We start from the raw sequence: 12,266 nt of genomic DNA on the forward strand, positions 1-12,266 counted from the left end.
CCGACAGAGATGTCATAACATCTGCCTTTTTTTTTCAGGCATCAGGAAAATAAAGAGTCTTTCAACAACAGGTCTCAGGCTATCAAAAATCCAGACCAGAATTTTTCATCCCACCATAAGTAGCACTGATGTGGATCCTGCTGACCTACGACTGCGTTGGCAAACACAGGAACAATCATATCATTAAGATTCACTGACGACACTACAGTTCTGGGACTCATCAACCCAGTCAGTGGACAACAATCCCTTAACATCAGCAAAACAAGGGAGCTGATTGTCGACTACAGACGACACAAAGCAGCTCGGCCTCCTGCGCATCAGCACTTAGACTAGAAACATCACTCAGAATCACACGGAGCTCAAACACCTCTTCTTCTTGAAAAGGAAGGCACATCAACAAAAACGGCAAGAGTCTGTGGGGAAAATGTAATCTAAATTGTCAGTAAAACCTACTGTATACAGAGGGTGTAAGAAAGAAGACAGGAAACAAGTATTAGAGTGGTATTCACATCCTCATTCACATTGCATCCAAATTGCCCAAGATCTGATTTTCAATTTTCTTGTTCGTATTCTTATATTTCATTTCCTAGTGCATTTTTTTGTCCTCATTCACTTTCCTGACCATGATGAGAATTGAGCAGAAAGAGAAAGTGAGAGAGTGAAAGAAGAGTAATGAAGCAGAAGAACAGCTCTCCTCATCTTCTTCCAGACGGAAATGGCTCTGAAGGGGGGTTGGGGGGGGGTTGTTTGCACATCTCTCTTATCCCTCTGTCCTGAATCAAAATTTACACTGAAAGGCATGCAATGGTCACGCCACAATCCATAGGCACCTCGGCGAAACTCCACCCACGATTAGTGATGTCGTACACAAGGATTTAAAACAAGGGTTTACATATAAAAATTATTGCAGGCACAAATTTATTAAAGCAGGATAAGTAAACAATTAATTATTATAAAAAAAATTATCTATATGATTAACATGTAAGTCTTCTGAAATTATACAAATACAAATAAGATCATTTTTGAGCCTGTCAAAAAAAACGACCATATAGGTTGTTTGTGCAAGCACCTTATTACAACCTATTTTTACGTTTTAAAGTGAAGCACCCTCTAGCGGGCGTAAAAACGGGCGTCGTCATGAAATGATGTATAACATCATTACCAATCAAAATGTGAGTTTCTTTAAATGCAACGTGTGGACTTTTTACACTGTTCGGTAGCACTTTATTTTACAGTCCTGTTCCTCATGTACATACTATGTAAGTAATTACAATAACTATGTAATAACTAGGTACAATCCCTGAACCTACCCCTAAACCTAACCCTACCCCATGTAGTTACCTAGTGTTACCAGAACTTTCTTAGATAAATACACTGTAAGTACACTATAAGTACATGTTAGTACACGTACTGTAAAATAAAGTGCAACCCACTGTTCTCACAGTAATTTGTACATTTGTTTGTACTAAGTGGCTTGTTCATTCAAATATTACTAAACCCATCGCTAAACCATACCCCTAACATAAATTATGCAAAATTATGATTTATAGAGCATATACATTTTATGAGCATGTGCGTTCTCTGGGATTGAACCCATGATAGCATGACTACATATCGTCGTAAAACACAATACTATACCAACTGAGCTACACGAAACCTGAATTATAACGCAAATAAAAGAGTACAAAACATTAATATGAAAACGTCCTGTTTCCGATGGGGGCGAAATTGTAGTATATGCTCTGATGGGCCGTATTTCAGGGATTTGGACAAACGACCTATACGGGCATATTGGTTGGAGGACAGGTTGAAAAACTGCTTTAGGTAAGCAAATCTTACCAGTTAAATGTATTTATTATAATTTATTAAATATAATATAATATAATATAATATAATACAAATTATTTTAAATACATTAAATAAATAATTTAAAATAAATATAATTGTTTTATTTTATTTATTTGTATTTATTTCTTTCAAATGATTTAAATGTAATAATTATTTAAAATAAATCAATGATATATTAATTTAATAAATGTAATAACTAACTTATTATGCATACATAGCCAACAACCAACACACAGTCTGATGTTTAGGTACGTGATGTAAAAATAATGGATGGTTTTTAGTCACTCAGTCATACAAACTGATCTTATACTTTTAACCTTGTACACTGACAGCCAAAGACCATGTATTTGTGTGAATGAACACTGAGCTTGTAACACACATCTGCAGTAGCATATGCCATCTTAAAGAGCAACACATGTAAATAGAGTATTTCTCAATCTGTAGAGGTATGGAGAAAAATACACTATCTAATCATCTCACACTCCACACACACACACACACACACACATACAGCTCACGGCTGACTGGTCACCAAAGGTCTTTGCTGTGTATTTAAGAAGAAAGATAATCAAGAAAGAGCCTGGAAGGCCGAGAGTCACTCAGAGAGAGAAAGAGAGAGAGAGAGAGCAAGAGTGAGAGAGAGAGAGAGAGAGAGAGAGAACAAAATGCACAAAGAGAAAAACTGATGGTATTTGGGTACCTCATGGCGAGAGCACAAGGACACCACAAAGAAAAACCCCCCATCTCCCACTCCTCTGCCTCAATCATTCAAACTCTTTCATTCTCTCATTCATCCTATTTTTTGTGTCTCGGCGGGAGCGAGCCAGGGTCAGATGCACACATGGGATGAACACAGTGCAGAAATGCTACGGAAAAGACAGGGAAAGGATGATAATGAAAATTTTGTCATGATTTACTCTCCCTCACCCTTTTTTTTCTTTCTTCCAAGAAAAAAAAAAACAGACTTTTTAGCAGAATGTCTCAGCTCTTTTCCATTCAACGAAACAAGAGCACTATAAAGCAACGGTAAAATGATTAATATGATTTGTGACATATATCCCAAATCGTTTAATAGGTTTGTTTGTGGAACTGGCAAGATTTTTACACTGTAGCTTTTTAAATTTCATTCTTGTTTCAGCATTTTTAAATTGTCTTCAACTGGTGCAATGTGTCTTTACGTGTCAAGTTATAAGTAGTCTATATGACAGTACCTTCATGAGACTTTTTTTGGAGCTTGACAACTGTATTTTGTGCATGAGGAAAATATGCAAAGTAGAATGAAAATTCATGAAGAAAGCATGCAACATAATTCAAAAAGGATATAATCTGGATTTGGAAGGAAGAATAAACAGTGACAATTTTTATTTTGGGCTAAAATAAAAAAGTCAAACAGTGTGATAAAACAGCTTTGAAAGCATCAGCCTTCAGAAATACAAAATTACCACAAACACTGTTTTCCCATTTGGTGTGTCTCATATCTCTTGCTCTTATTTTTCAGCCTCTATCCATTTCGTTCAGGTGAATTGTGTTTTTAATAGAATTAAATGCAAATGGGCAGAGAGCTGATTATCATACAAAAGGTGCATTGCTCAAAGAGACTATGCATTCCAGCTTCATATATTTATTTGATATTGTTGCATTTGTCCAAAATAAAACACTGCAATTATCAATGTGTGTGTGTGTGTGTGTGTGTGTGTGTGTGTGTGTGTGTGTGTGTGTGTGTGCGTGTGTGTGTGTGTGTGTGTGTGTGTATGTGTAAACTGTGCATGCATGTTTTTTGTTTTGTTTTTTTCTTTCTATAATTGCTAATTTGATCAGCGTGTACATGCATGATTGGTGAGAGACTGCTGTGTGTGTGAGAAGACATTTGTTTACTGCCTCAAACACTCTGCGGGGGACAGCAGAGGAAGAGGAGTGTTTATCTGTTATGGCTGCTCTTTGGGGTGATGTCTATTTCCTTTCTATTAGACAAGGGTCCTGTCGGAGGAGCTGTATTATCAGCGGCTGATTAAACTCACTGTGGTGGAGACCCAGTGTGGCCATGGAGAAAATCACTAATTATAGGGCAGGTCTTCACTTTTCACTGCTGCTTTTACCCTTGATAATAATCCACTTTTGATTTTATTGCTGTGAACAATAAAAAAAATGGTATCATCGTAATGTTTACTCTTCACTGTTGCAAAGTTATCGGCACAGTGGAGTTTTCCTTGTTTTTGTGACCTCATATTTATGATTTGACGGCAGACTAAAGCTTTCAATATGTCATTTTCAGTCAGGGGTGAAAAATCCATATTTACCCAAACAAAAGGCACATTCATTTGCGCCTCAAGAGAGAATGTTTGAGCAAAAAGCTTATAAGGGGGAAAAATCATGTAGGGTTTCTAAATAACAATGACATAAAATGGAGAGAAAATTGAAAGTAAAAAAAAAACCATGTCAGAGTCTCAGATTGTGCTCAAATCTGAACCAGACAGACAGACAGACATCAGACAGCAGAAAGACAGACAGACAGACAGACAGACATCAGACAGCAGAAAGACAGACAGACAGACAGACAGACAGACAGACAGACGTCAGACAGCAGACAGAAAGACAGACGTCAGACAGCAGACAGACAGACGTCAGACAGCAGACAGTCAGATAGACAGACAGACAGACAGACAACAGACAGACAGACATACAGACGTCAGACAACAGAAAGCAGACAGACAGCAGACAGACAGACAGACAGACAGCAGACAGACAGACAGACGTCAGACATCAGACAGACAGACGTCAGACAGCAGACAGACAGACAGACATCAGACAGCAGATAGACAGCAGATAGACAGCAGACAGACAGACAGCAGACAGACAGACGTCAGACATCAGACAGACATACAGACGTCAGACAGCACAGACAGACAGCAGAGAGCAGATAGACGTCAGACAGCAGAAAGCAGACAGACAGCAGACAGACAGACAGACAGACAGCATACAGACAGCTGACAGACAGCTGACAGCTGAAGCAGACAGACAGCTGACAGCTGACAGCTGAAGCAGACAGACAGACGACAGACAGACAGACAGACAGCAGACAAACAGACAGCTGACAGACGTCAGACAGCAGATAGACGTCAGACAGCAAAAAGCAGACAGACAGCAGACAGACAGACAGCAGACAGACAGCTGACAGCTGAAGCAGACAGACAGACAGCAGACAGACAGCTGACAGCTGAAGCAGACAGACAGACAGCAAACAGACAGCTGACAGCTGAAGCAGACAGACAGACAGCAGACAGACAGACCGCTGACAGCAGACAGACAGACAGCAGACCAACAGACAGACAGATGGATAGATAGACAGATGTAATATGAAAGAACAACCTAAAGAGAAATAAAAAGAGAATAGGAGATGAAAACAGGGTAAAAGGAGAAATTGATTGATATAAAGATGAAACAGGGTGTGAGAAATGATCACCACAAATAATCAAGTGCAAGTATACACCATGATCACACAATATGGTACATCAAATACATTTCACAGTATATAAACATATTTGTCAAATACATATACTCACACATCGATATTCCCACTTCAAATGCACAACCAAACATCTTACATGCAAGCTCACGCACATACACATACACACACACACACACACACACACACACACCAAACACTGACACACACACCCAGTTTGACACATCAAACAGTTGATTATAGCTGCGGTGAGAACAGATAGATACTAATGCTCTCATATTATCTGACATTATGATTATATAGAGCTTAGGACAGGTTTGTGTGTGTGGGGGGGGGGTCGTTTGCAATCACTCCATGTAGCTTTACAGCAGATAGAGGCACTCTGTGAATATTTAACAAACAAGATTTACGAGTGAAACAAAAGCCAACAAAGACTCATTTAATATTCAAGCTAAACTAAATGCAACCTTCCCTCATTTAAAAGACAATTCAAAGCATGAGAGAGAGATAAAAGAGATGAAGCAAGAGAGGAGAGAACTTGTGTGAGAAGTGATGATGGGGTCTTATGACTGGGAATGAGAATAAAACCAGGCTGTTGTCCCGCAACAACTTCTCCATTTGATTCTGTTGTTTCTGCATAAATCATTAAGTGATCAAGTAAATTTACTCTAAACTAAAATATGGATGGATGGATGCTTAGATGCATAAATGAGTAATCACTGATTATCATTCTACTCGTGGAAACTCCTCACATATCATATGGATGTAGTGCATACTTTCTCACAGTGACTATCGGTGTAAGTCATGTGCTCAAGTCACAGTCCTGCTATGTCTCTCTCAATCTCCAGGGAAAGAGAGGAAAGACAGTGAAAAAGGAAAAGAGGGATGGGGTGCAGGACTCAATTATACATCAAAGCAGTTGTGCTGGGAATATGAGGAAAAAGAAAGAGAGACAGACTGAAATACAGACACAGACAGGAAGAATGAAACAGAAGCAGGTTAGACAATAAAAAACATGTTCATTAATTGATTAACATTAACTGAAGGATTAGATAAGCATCATTTACTCAGTTTTAGTCAATGACATAAATTTAATCCATACTATGATACGAATTGTAAAACTTTTTAACACTTTTTGTACAGTACTTCCTCAAAGTGTGACAGTTCTTGGTTGCAGTTTGCTTTTGTTGTGAAAAAATGTCTCCTTTTGTGTTCTTTGCAAGAAAGAACAATACACATTTTGATTGACATGAGGATGAGTAAACGATGACAGAATCGTCAATTCTGTGTGATTAAACTAGAAAATGTAAGCATTTACAAACACTGAAACTAATATCCACTAATAAATCACAAACCACACAGCGAACATATATCATAGTCAAAAATCTGAACGAATTATGCAATCCACAATCATTTCCAGAAGTAAAAGAGCATCTAAAAATGAAGTTTGTCATCTGTGAGTAAAAGTGTATTGATTTTACAGAGAGTGAGAAAACATTGAATTGATTAAAATGTCAAATTATATTTTGTGCAAACGCTGTATAATTCCAGAGCATTAATCTGAACCAAACCTCAGCATCAGTAATGAGCTTTAAAATCCCACCGTAGTCCATAATATGCTGTCGTTCAAAAGTTTGATTTTGTTTTGTTTTCTTGATTAATTCCTTTATTTAGCAAGGATACAGTATATTGATCACAATTTAAATTTAAATGCTGCTCTTTTGAACTTTCCTAAATAACAATAATAATAACTCTAATAAATGTGTCATGGTTACTACAAATCTATTAAGTAGCACAATGGTTTTCAACACTACTAATAATAATAATTAAAACAATACATAAGAATCAAATCAGCATATTAGAATGATTTATGAAGGACGTTTTGACACTGAAGACTGGAGGAATGAATTTTTTGTTAAAATATGTATATATATATTATTTTTTTACTGTACTTCGGATCAAAGAAATGCAGCCTTGGTGCATCAGAGACTTCTTTTAAAAACCTTAAAACCTCAAACTTTCATACAGTAGTGTATCTGTTCAAAACAGCATGAATACTTCTAATATATTAAACACTACAACATACTATTTTTGGGATTTCGCTTTAAAGTCTTTTCCTGCACAATGAATCAGACTCTTGAAAGCAAACTGCTTCCCACATAAATAAGCGGCCTGTGATTACGGCACAAATCTGCTCTGACTAATCTACATTCGACGTGTGCTACAGGAATGAATGTGAATGTGTGATTCTGTGGTTCGGTTGATTCAAGCAGTACAGGCATGGAAGACTCTTTCTAGCTCTCTCTGGTATGACTGGTGAGATTAGACTCCAAAACCTGCAAACACAAATCAAAGGTGCTCTTCATGCTCAAGCAGATACAGGACATAGAGAGGAGGAGAGAGAGAGTTTGACGGACAGGACACAGGCGTTGTTAGTATTAACCACTGAAGTGTAAATGATGTGTGCTAAACTGCAACAAGATGAGTCTGCATCTGTGATATCTCACTAAATAACCATCAGAACACACATGGACACACAAACATAGACAAAAACTCACATACAGCATCATAAATGCACACAAACCTCACAAATAACCTTCACAAAAAACCTGTTCTCGATGTTAGTGGCATTTAGATGCATTCCAGCATTATTGTTGAGCTCAATTATGCTGTCTTCTGAGATCATCTTGGCCAAACTCAGAACATATATTCACATATACAGCAATTTGCAACGACAATGCAATCAAAAAACATTCATTTTCAATGAGAGATGGCAGTTTAAGGCCACAAAGACCAAAGAGCCCACTGGTGATGTGACTGTTTTTACTAAATACTGTAGCACTTGCCATGTTTCTCGCTCAATTTGATTTCCACTATCCATTATACAGTATTTTCAAAAGTTTGGGTCAATGGTCCCAACAGACGTCCACCGTACAGAACAATATTATGGAAGCCACTGAAGAGCATCGAATATCTGATTACACACATTCTTCAAAAAATATTATTTTGTGTTAAGAGGAAGAAAGAAATTCAAAGAGGTTTGAAAAAATCTGAATTTTAGCAAACGTTGACATGTTTTATGGTTTACATAATGAATTCATTTGACCACAAATGTATAGTAATAAGAAATGTTTACTGAGCAGAAAATCTTTCGAATGATTTCTGAAGAATCATGTGATACTGAAGATTGGAGTAATGATGATGAAAATTCAGCTTTGTGTCACAACATTTTTTACATTTTAAAATATATTCAAATAGAAAACAGTTCTTTAACATCATAAGAATAGTTCCCAATATTACAGTTTTTCCGCATTTTCCATTTAATGCAGCCTTGGGGAGCACAAGTGACTTCAAAACACTAGAAAATATTAACAATCTCAAACTTTCCAACAATAGTGCATCATTCCGAGAGGACATTTGACATCCAGATACAGTATGAGGATATTTGACATTTCTACAATAAAATAATATTGATTTCTCGACATTTCTACAATAAACAAAGATCTAAACTAAGTAATATCGATCTCTCTTGAATGCCAATTATTGCCCCAGGGTTGCCAAACCTGATCTATTGTATAAATACAAATGCTAAATAGTTGAGTGCATGTCTTTCTGCCTTCTTTTCTCTCTCTAATTCACTAGAGATGCAGGGAAAGTGCTCTCTCTTCCATGTGTGTGTGTGGTAGTGTTCGTAATAGATTTCAGTGAGACTGACGGGGATAAAGCCTCCAGTTTACCGCTCTAGCAGTGAATTCCGTAATGACTGGCCGGGGAGAGCAATTCCCTTCCCTAAACATCCGCTGCTTTACATTTGGCAGGCAGTTTTCAAACAGATCAAGAGGCCATATCATCACTGTCCACCACAAATCTCCATTTCCCACAGCTCCATTTTTCTTTGAACGTAAATTGAAAGCCGGCACACTCGCTCTTTGTCTTCTGGATTTTTGGCAGGTTTGGGGGTGAAAATAGTCAGTTTGAAAATATCCTATTTTTTGTTCTGACAGGTCTGAGCTCACCCTTCAAAGTGTTTATTAATGCCATACGCTGTCTCCCAAAACAGTTATTAAGCTTGCCACTGTGTGACATGCAGCACTGGCCTCTATCATTACTAAAGACCTTTGATTACATCTTGTTAAAATTACAAATTTGTAATGTTCACAAATTTTCTCTATTTCTCTTATTCAGTGATAACGCTAGTGAGTGGGCCAAGCAATACAGCGGTTTTGGACATTATATGCTCCTGACACAAAAAATTGGCCTTTGTACAATGTTAAATATAAAGGTATATAGATATAAAGGTCTTCATAGAACCAAAGATGCCAATAAAGAACCTTTATTTTTTAACATTGTACAAAGGCCAATTTACAACCAAAAATCTTTAGATTATTAAAAAAATTCTTCACACTGTTCTCTCACTGAAAGCTGCATTGTACAGTACAATTCATGTAATTCACAGATTAACTGCAGATTAATAACAGAATGCATCGCCTTCAAGTCTTTCTGGGAAGTTTCTGTGAACGAGCTTGGAAGTCGTAACGTGATGTGAAAAATCGGGAGAAAATGAGAAAATAGAGAAAATGATTTTGTCACAATTAAATGTGATGCTTTATCTGTGTATTTTATCATTCCTGTGTTGTCATGTGTTTAACCACACGATCTATATATACACACACACATATATATATATATATATATATTTACCGACATGCGGCTCACCGCCACAGAGGATCTCAAGTCTCTCTGATGTCTAACTGCAAATGCAAAGTGTGTTTGCCTGTTTCTGCACATGAAACAAGTTGACATTTGTGTGAACTAAAGCCAAAAATCATCCAGTCAATCTAATATCAGTGATTCCACTACAAACACACAGAACAACAACACATACAAATCTTTCAGTGTCATGCATGGCACTCTGCATAAAAGCTCTGCTAGATGTATAAAATGTAGGCCAAACCAAAAACTCACTATTTGCAGTTTATGGTAATTGCAAAGAGAAATCATTCTGTGTCTTACACAAAACAAGGTGTCCATCCTAACAACAACAGAAGGGGTTTTTATTTTGAAAAAAATATTTTGATTTGATAAAAATAAATGCTTGCTGATTATATATTTTAGTCCATATTTTAGTGTTTTTTTATTATTATTTTATGCTTTCAAAGGCTGAATTTATTTGATCAAAAATACAGTTAAACAGAAATATTGTAAATAACAAAACTGAATCAGTCTTCAGTGTCACATTATTCTTTAGAAATCATTCTAATACGTTCCTTTGATGCTCAAGAAACATTTATTGCCTGTTGAAAACAGCTGCATGTGTATTATTTTTGTGGAAACTAATACATTTTTTCAGTTTAAATTAGCAGTATTTATTTGGAAATAGTAATTGATATCTTTACTGTTCACTTCTGATCAATGTAATGCATTTTTGCTGAATACATTTAATTCAACAAACTGAATAGGATTGCAAGCCATTCTCAACTCAGATTCAAGAAGACAACCAGTGTTTTTCCTCTCACACAATATAATTCTCTTGCTGTAGTGCTGTAGATTCAGCAGCTGTGGAGTGTCATCACAGAATAACAGTGCAGTAAACACTGACACACACAACTGCATGCTTACGCACACACACACACACACACACACAAACACACAACTGTAAATTTAAGCAGCTTCATAACTGTCAGATGCAACGCTGTTCACCTGCTTTCCTTCCATAAGAAACCTCCCACAGTTACTGCCCAACAATTTACACTGCCAATTACAAGCCCATTCACACACAGTCCTTTCCTGCAGCCCGCTATGATGCTCAACCTATTCGAAAACCATTCTATAAATGTTCTACATGAATAAATATTTGAATTTCATTGATGTTCTTGAAAGCACCTTAAAGTTACAGAAATAAAAGCTGTTATCATATTTAACCTTTCCCGAATAAAATCCTCTTTTTCATCCAAGTGCTTACAGGTCTTCCTACCACCCTACACTGTTCCTCATCCTCTGACTCTGAGCAGAGATGTCAGGACAATCCCTGATTGGTGGAATACAGTTTGAGTGACAGTGTGTTTCCACATGCCAGAGAGGTCAGGTCAGATAAATAGGAAAAGGTGGATGGGGTGAAACTGGGGCAGGTTTGGCTTTCAAAACCAGGAGAAAAGACAGTTTGCCCCAAAATTAAAATCTGCTGATACTTCTCAGATTAAATTAGGCCGGGCATCAATGACGTGTAGTCATGAAGCATGTGAGAACCAATGATGTTTAATGATGCCACTGGAAGTATACAGTACATATACTCTATGTATCTTTTTTATGGTGCTTTGCTGTTCTACTAGCTAAATGCAAGTGTTCTATGAACATACAGACAAATTTCACCAAGCTGCTCAAAAACATTTCCTGGTTATTATTCACCTGAGAGAAAATGACTGACCTGTCTGACTCAACTCTTTTGGGACATGACTTGTTTAAATCTGATCCAGAGACTGCATTATTTGGATATTCTGTTTCTCTGTTGGACCATAATGATTATGGTAAAATTTGCTGCGTGGTGTTCATTTATGCCGAAGTTATGCTACTTTTTCTGTAAGACACTAATGAAAATCACCATGTAGAATAATGGACATTACATATTAATTAAATGCATTGTAAAATATGTATAAATCATGTTGTACAGTGTGTATTTACACTAATTAAATAAAAAGATCTGTAAATATATAAATGAAAATCACCATTTAGATTATATTATTTAGATATATATATTATTTATTTTATTTATTTATTTTTACCTAAAATAATCTTCATTCATTCATTACTGAAACAATGTACTGTACACCAATGATTTGAATGATTTCATGATGTCTTATGATAGGACTTATTCAAAGTTTGAATTTCAAATATGTTTGGATTGTGAAGAATATTTTTGAACTCTTTATTTTCTGGACTTGTTTTATACATAAAATCA

The 12,266-nt window shown here is 36.5% G+C and overlaps 1 protein-coding gene across 1 annotated transcript in view; it reads right to left on the reverse strand.

Moving 5' to 3' along the window:
• The window catches only part of cdh23 (cadherin-related 23), a 200,694-nt gene that overhangs the window by 149,133 nt on the left and 39,295 nt on the right, over nucleotides 1–12,266 (reverse strand). The gene's annotated exons all lie outside the window — the stretch shown is intronic.

The sequence above is a fragment of the Carassius auratus genome, unplaced genomic scaffold, assembly GCF_003368295.1.
Source record: "Carassius auratus strain Wakin unplaced genomic scaffold, ASM336829v1 scaf_tig00214573, whole genome shotgun sequence".
In the NCBI taxonomy this organism is placed as follows: Eukaryota; Metazoa; Chordata; class Actinopteri; order Cypriniformes; family Cyprinidae; genus Carassius; species Carassius auratus.